This window comes from Lepisma saccharinum, chromosome 5 (assembly GCF_977018435.1).
Source record: "Lepisma saccharinum chromosome 5, izLepSacc3.1, whole genome shotgun sequence".
Classification (NCBI taxonomy): domain Eukaryota; kingdom Metazoa; phylum Arthropoda; class Insecta; order Zygentoma; family Lepismatidae; genus Lepisma; species Lepisma saccharinum.
Genome location: NC_139233.1, coordinates 28,296,996 through 28,305,795, shown reverse-complemented (window position 1 = coordinate 28,305,795; position 8,800 = coordinate 28,296,996).

The following is an 8,800-nucleotide window of genomic DNA, read 5'->3' as shown; positions in this document are numbered from 1 at the left end:
CACAGAAAAAAAAACCGGATGGAAGCAATTTAAAATCACTGGGGCAAGGTCAGTATTACGAGAGCGTAAAAAAACACGTGCTTCCCTTCAACTTCGAAAAATAAGAATGAATGTGTAATAACACTGGTATTATTTGTAATCACAGTGCTTACTCATGTATTTTGTTTAATATTTTATTTCAAATTCACTGTCAGAAACTAGTGTTGTTAGTTTCTGCATGTAGGTTTATTTACTCTGTTGGTTGTCACTGTCAAGTTTTTAGTATTCGTACAGCATAAAAAGCTATAACCCCCCTCTCAAAATATATACACTGTATACGCCAAGATGCGCAATAGCCTGGCAACACATCATGAAAAAAACATGCCAAGAAGACCCAGTGGGTTTATAAGTCAGTGCTGCCAATTCCTATTTGTAGGTTAGCTTAGCCAGTGAAAGATCATATAGTAGAATTTTTGTAGAGTGGATGTTTGCGAGTTCCACGACGCGCTGCCTGCCGATACTCTATGCAGCGTCATCCTGATTGCAGAGAAGTCCTTCGTCCACGACGTGAAGAACGAGAGGGTGACGGAACAGTTTTAAATTCATAAAAAATTGCCACATACTAAAAATCAACATCCAACACATTTTAGGTTATATAAAATTTGTGAAAACCTTATAATACTGAAATATTAAAACAAACAGAGTCCCCCCCTGTAGGTTAGTTCGGTGCGTAAATAAAAAAAATGATAGGTTAAGTTATATCACTTAGGATCGTAAAAAAATTAAAAAATCGTAAAAAAAAAAATAGGTTAAGTTGTATCACGTAAGATCGTGATATACCTACCAAGTACGAGTAGGGAAAAAAAATGAGTGCAGTGAAAATTTGTACTAAAACATCGCTAAACGCTATAACATCGACAAAAAATTGTCAAAGTATGTCAAAAACTTATATTCGATTGATAATCGTAAAAAAAAGATAGGTTAAGTTGTATCACGTAACATCATGATATACCTACCAAGTACGAGTGGGGGAAAAATGAGTATAGTGAAAATTTGTACTAAAACATCGCTAAACGCTAAAACATCGACAAAAAATTGTCAAAATATGTCAAAAAGTGATATTCAATTGGTAAAAAAAGACCATACCTACTAAGTACTATTTTGAAACAACCAATAGAAAGTCGTTTATTTATATACGTCGTTTCTCACAACGTTGCAACGTTTAGAAAGTCGTTGATTTTGTTTCTGTATTTTCCGTCGTTGGGTTTTCTCGTCATGTCGATCGTCGCGAATCCGAAATCGTCACCGTTCCAGCAAGTAGAGCAGTAGCGTTCCGAAAATTGATTGTAGTTCATGTCTCCACCTACGTAGTCATCGTACGTATGCTTGAGGTTGGTATGATCTTGACGAAACAAACATATGAAATTAGCGTTGTCGCGTAGTAACTGTTTTGGAATTTTGGAAAACGTTTGAGCTAGGTAGAAGCAATCCATTTTTTTTGTGACGACCTTGCGTGAAAAAGTTGCGAATTTCATTTTGATTTTCCAGGATGGCGTCGTCGAACACAACGACTGAATTTTCACGACAATCGTCGAGTGGTTTTATTTCCGAGGGGGGAACGTTGCAATGTCCAGACCATCGTACAGTTTCATCAGTTGCTGGTATTTGGATTGCTCCAAACTTTTCGAGAACACGTACAGGCGCCTGTTCTCAAAAAGTGACAAGTTATCTTTTCAGATGCATTTACCTGGCTACCAGTACTGCGAACCGGGTACCAAACTCGAGAAAAAATTGGAGAGAGGGGGCAAGAGTGTGAATCCGTTGGACGCCGCATGCAAAAATCACGACATCGCTTACAACACCACGCAGACGGATCTGGATGCACGTCACGAAGCAGACAGAAAGTTAGAGCACGCAGCTTTCGAAAAGTTCGTGAGCAGAGACGCATCGCTGGGTGAACAGGTCGCCGCACTGGGTAGAGTCCAGCGCAGATAATTCTGCCGTGCGATGCGCGAAACAACTAAAGAAGCAGTGTTGCTAATGGAGCAGATAGAAAAATCGCTGCAGTGCGCCGATGCACAGCTGTTACGTACAACAATAAAATTAGAGAATTCAGGTCTATCTAACGTTGAGTTTTAAACGTCATGCATTATACCAGGACTAGGATTAATATGTACTAACAAGTAACTTTGTATGTAGCTACATACATATGGACTAAAAATTCGCAAAATATGAACTAACACATAAGTAAAATTACCAAAAATTCTGCAAAGAAGACTTCTTCATACGATTCCTTATTTGAGTGATTTCAAACAAAATAAAAAAATATATATATTATTTTTCATTGCATTAATGCACTGGTGGCGTTCTAACTTTTCACTTCCAAAACCCGTATACACTGGTATGGAACTGCAACGGCAGATAATAACATGCCAACGTGTTAAACCGCTACAATTGCACCATAACACTCCTCCTGAAGCAGTATTATTATTTCCTCTCTGAGATCGGCGACAGTCGGTTGCCTTTGTTGTACATTTACAAAAAAATGCCGGCTTCCACAACAATAACAAGTACATATACTGCCACTAGACGATAAGCTGCGCGGCTTTTTCTTTTGTTATGAACCAGGGCCGGCGCTAGTCATTTTGCCTCCCTGGGAGGTAGCGGCAGATGCCGCTCTATTTCGACCCCCCCCCCCGGTCATTACGCAGCAACAGAAAATTGAAAATCAATATATTCCTAACTAAAACATCAAAATATAAAATAAATAATAAGACTTCTTATGCTATTTCAATACTATTCAGCGCAAAAAAATATCTCGCTCGATCACAGTTTTCAATAGGCTTATCACCCATCAAAACATGGCAATTTTAACACAGAAAACAATATGTATCGCATTAAGCAGCAAAAATAACAGCCTCCTCTATGCAATTTCTACAAGAACACGTGCCGGAGCCAGAGTTGAAATAATGTTGGAGCTACATAATTTATTTATTTTGAATAATTCCAAAATTATGAAATATGAACAATTTGTTGCTGCTGTTCGCTGCTCTCTTGCCAAAATGCTTTATTGGGATGCTAACACCATGACTGGCTTCCTCCTTCATGAACTCGTGCACGTTGCTTAAAATTTCCCGAGCTTGGCTATGCAAGGTTTTTGATTTCAACTTCGACAGAACTGGAGGCATTATGGAATTTAACGTTCATTAGCAAACACACACTTTTACATACACACACGCAATACACGCACACAACATCAAACCGGTCAAATACTTAGTATAAAATAAAAATATGGTGCTTCCAATCCAACAAAACTCACCGCCACTTTACCTGCCTTTTCCCCTTCCATGACAGAAATAGTGCTTCATTATTACAGTTGGCAACACTAGTTACTAGCTAGCCAATGAACATGCACTGCATAAAAGAAGCAAGCACTACGCCGTGCTATATTGCCACATTAGCGTCCCTACCGAACGGTGGGGTATCATATTTGAGCAGGTCGCTTGTCACCTAAACACTACAGCTCACAGGTTGGGAAAATCTGACATGAAAGCAGATAATACGCTTATGCCTTATTTATATATAATTTTCACGGGCATACAATATTTATCAACAATATCATATTTGAACAGATCGCTTATCACCTAAACACTACAACTCACAAGTTGGCAAAATCTGACATGAAAGCAAATAATACGCTTAAATCTTATTTATATATATAATTTTCACGGACGTACAATATTGTCAACAATATCATATTTGAGCAGGTCGCTTATCACCTAAACACTACAGCTTACAAATTGGTAAAATCTGACATGAAAGCAGATAATACGCTTAAATCTTATTTATATGTAATTTTCACAGGCGTACAATATTGTCAACAATATCATATTTGAACAAGTCGCTTATCACCTAAACACTACAACTCACAGGTTGGGAAAATCTGACATGAAAGCAAATAATACGCTTAAATCTTATTTATATGTAATTTTCACAGGCGTACAATATTATCAACAATATCATATTTGAGCAGGTCGCTTATCACCTAAACACTACAGCTCACAAGTTGGGAAAATCTGACATGAAAGCAGATAATACGCTTAAATCTTATTTATATATATAATTTTCACGGGCGTACAATATTGTTAAGAGCGTCAATTTCCGTAGAGCTCTCTTTTTCCATCTTCCCTCTATAAATCGTATTAAAAATGTAAACATAAACATTGGTGAGGTCTTACCCCGTCCTCCCGTAACTTCCGGTTTAAGTCAATCCCTATTATTGCCAGTGCAAATTCACCGGCATACGAAGTAAGAAATGGGCGCTTATTTTAATCAATTGTGCGACGATAATCAAGAAAGGCATTTGTTAAAATTCTACTATGAAGAAATGGACGTCTAGAATCCATCGAATGATCAACTGCAGAACAGATTATTAAAATATGACTTATCTTTGTGGCCGCCAATTCTATAACACACTACGTACATACAAATATATCATGTACGACGAACATTTATACAGTATATTAAATTATTTTATAAATAGAAAAGTGAGGGAAAGATAATTCTATAAAACTAATGATACTATTATATGATATAAAATATGCTTAAGTGAATCTTTGCCAACAAATCTGCAGCTGTAATGACACATAACAAATGCTAGTAAATATATATGCTTTCAACGTCTCCTTTCTGCATAAGGGATTTAGGAAAAATCTATGATATGGCATGCCACTTTCACCCACACGAATTTACTTCAAGCAACAAGGGAGTTTTCAGACTGAAGCGACAAGTGATATCAGAATTTCGCACAGAAGCATTCGATCTAAAGCAAACAATTCATCAGTCACGCTTGCACAAATAACAGGCCGGGGCAACACAATGCAAGGTATTGATAAAACGGTCTAGTCCGAGCAACAAGCGACACCTGCAATTTGTCGTTCGGAAGGTGTTGTTTATTTTTTAATGTTGGTTTCCAAGAGAGACGTATCGCTGCAGTCTGAAAGCTTCCTTTCGAACCAATTCACCACGAGAAAATGCACGTGTCGCTTGGACTGGACTGTTGTTTTCTCAGTACAATACATCGTGTCGCCTCGCTCTGTTGTACTCGTATGCAAGATGAATTGTTTCATTTAGAGTAAAAAGGCTGTTGCTTGTCGCTTCGGTGTGTAATCGAAGCACGACAAGCTGCACGTGTCGCTCAGATTCCCAATGGCATGTATTGTGCCGCCTAAGACTTGATTTACCATGAGTGGTAAATGCTTATTTATAGACTAAATGGGCCTGTGTCGCTTCGGTTTGAAGCCTCACTAAAAGGCGTGCTTTTCACCACAACACAATACGCAGATAAACGATCAACATGCTTGTAACAAAATGCAAATCGCAAATATTCTTTCCCGGGTACCAATCCTTTCTCGTTTTGCTTGTATCAACAGGTTTCGTCTGTCTACGTCCTTCGGAAACCTACGAAGTGATACTTGATTCAATAAATTTGTTCCCAATCAAACTGTACAACCATATGCTACGCAGCTGACACCCTATTTCCTTGTAAAAGAATCTCCACTTTGCCCTTTCATATTAACATCCATAATATTGTAAGCATAACCAGATGTTCGAGGGGGGGCCAGACGAGTGCGCATGCTCCGCAGTAGCTCCGCCTTTAACACCGTCTATACAATAAAGATGTAGAAGACACAATTAGCTAACCTAGCATACAACATACCTTCCTAATTAATATGGATATTGTCACACACTCCTCTTATTTTATACTGTTGTAAATAGAAAAGATTATGTACGGTAAATGTTTTGTACATTATAGGAAAAAAATGCAAAATATCCTCCAATTTTAATTCGAATCGAGTCGAATTTTTACATATTTCCACGCCGCCATATATTGTCCTATTTGCTTCTTTTACTTGCCTTGCTTAATTAACTCTCGCTAATTAGCATTTTTTTGGAAGAAGTCAACTAGAACAACATATGGCGGTATGAGAAATATGCAAATCAAAGAACATTTTAGCAATATATGGGCCCTAGCAATTAGCTTTCTCGACTAAGAGTACTCTTTCAAACGTCTTCTGCTGATCGTATTACTAAACGAGGACGTTTAAAATTTTTGGGTGTTGAAAAAGTTTGACCCTACTTTTTATTTCTATTGTTTGCTAATAGATGGCGCTAATAGTACCCCCTCCCCTCCCCTCTCCCCTCTTCTCCTCTGCTGTATGGCAAATAGCACAAACATAGAAATCAAGATTTTGGAGAGCAAAACATAAAATTTGCATGCATCTGATGTCGAACCAGGAACTTTTATCTTTCGGGGAGTCAACATTATTTTTTACTCAGTCGTCATATAACATGAACGCACGCAAAGATTCACATGTGCTTTTATTATTTTGTGTTCGGTAAGTACAAGTATATTCTTACATAAATTATTGTTTAATTTAATAAATTGTAAAACTCGGAGCCTGCTAAACTAACACTCCTTCTGTCTATTGAAAGCGAATGTTGCGTGCACGCGAAAATAGCACAGAAAAAAAAACCGGATGGAAGCAATTTAAAATCACTGGGGCAAGGTCAGTATTACGAGAGCGTAAAAACACGTGCTTCCATTCAACTTCGAAAAATAAGAATAAATGTGTGCATACAGAACACATATGCTTTCTTTTCACAGTTGTAAAAACATATAAATTGTGCATGAAGTAAGTTACGAGAAGGCTCTCTCAATTAGGTACAAGTATTGTACAATTAGGTACAAATTGTTGTACAATTATTTCCCCCAGTTGCCCAGTTGGAGTTGGGGGCATAACACTGGTATTATTTGTAATCACAGTGCTTACTCATGTATTTTGTTTAATATTTTATTTCAAATTCACTGTCAGAAACTAGTGTTGCCAGTTTCTGCATGTAGGTTTACCTACTCTGTTGGTTGTCACTGTCAAGTTTTTAGTATTCGTACAGCATAAAAAGCTATAACCCCTCCCCCTCAAAAATATATACATTGTATACGCCAAGATGCCCAATAGCCTGGCAACACATCATGAAAAAACATGCCAAGAAGACCCAGTGGGTTTATAAGTCAGTGCTGCCAATTCCTATTTGTAGGTTAGCTTAGCCAGTGAAAGATCATATAGTAGAATTTTTGTAGAGTGGATGTTTGCGAGTTCCACGATGCCTTGCCCGAGGATAGCCTATGCAGTGTCATCCTGATTGCAGAGAAGTCCTTCGCCTACGACGTGAAGAACGAGAGGGTCACAGAGCAGTTTTAAATTCATAAAAAATTGCCACATACTAAAAATCAACATCCAACACATTTTAGGTTATATAAAATTTGTGAAAACCTTATAATACTGAAATATTAAAACAAACAGAGTCCCCCCTGTAGGTTAGTTCGGTGCGTAAATAAAAAAAATAATAGGTTAAGTTATATCACTTAGGATCGTAAGAAAATTAAATAATCGTAAAAAAAAAAGATAGGTTAAGTTATATCACGTAACATCGTGATATACCTACCAAGTACGAGTGGGGGAAAAAATGAGTGCAGTGAAAATTTGTACTAAAACATCGCTAAACGCTATAACATCGACAAAAAATTGTCAAAATATGTCAAAAACTTATATTCGATTGATGAAAAAAATACCTACAAAATATGATCCTCAAATAATAACGTTCAAACAGTACCTAAAAAAAAAAAATGATAGGTTAAGTTATATCACTTAGGATCGTAAAAAAATTAAATAATCGTAAAAAAAGGATAGGTTAAGTTGTATCACGTAACATCATGATATACCTACCAAGTACGAGTGGGGGAAAAATGAGTATAGTGAAAATTTGTACTAAAACATCGCTAAACGCTAAAACATCGACAAAAAATTGTCAAAGTATGTCAAAAAGTGATATTCAATTGGTAAAAAAAAACCATACCTACTAAGTACTATTTTGAAACAACCAATATACACTACTATTCATTAAGTCTTACACATTCGTTAGCGCGAGAATTGCTGTCTATCTTAAACAAATGTGCATAGTTATTTCATTTCAATTATGTGTGTTTCTTTAGTGTTAAATTGGTGCTGCGACAACTTGTACCTTTCCTTGCTTATCTATTCTTCATTGTTGCGAACACGGCAACAATGTTCAAGTTTAGTATGTACAAATTTCGTCGCAACTTTGGTCCACTAAAAACCCCAACAATCGCCTTCTATTCTCTGATAAGACCTCTATTAATCGCGAACAAGCTCATGGGATCCTTGCCCTTGCACAATGTACTCCAGGTCGACAACAGATCTTTAAGTTTCAAGTGGAAAAGCTGGGAAGTTTTCTGGAGTATAATATCTTTAGTTGCCTTCCAGACTGTAGGGTTGTTTCTTGCTGAAGTATTTAGTGGGAATCTTGGTATTTTCCACAATCCGGTGTCAACAATTCATATATTTCACTTCGTATCAATAGTACTCGTGAGTGTAATTCTCAGGCTCACTTCTATATCAGGTTCCAAGAAAATCTTATTGTTGGTACAGGGCTTGGAAAAATTGGAACACAGATCTAACATTTCAAGGAAAAGAGTAAGAAAAGTGTGGAAATACTGGGTACTCATTGCAACTGTTCTGTGCATTATTTACGTACGTTTCGCTTTCCAGTGCTGCACATTGTTTGAATTCGGAACATGTTCCGCCTTCTTTATACCTCACATATCATTCCAAACATCGGTCACATCTATGATAGCACTCTATGTCATTCTCGCAAAAGAAGTGGTTTCGAGCTTTCGTCAAGTCCGATACTTGCTAGATTCTTGTCTTGATCCACCATTGAAAACAAATGCCCACATCGT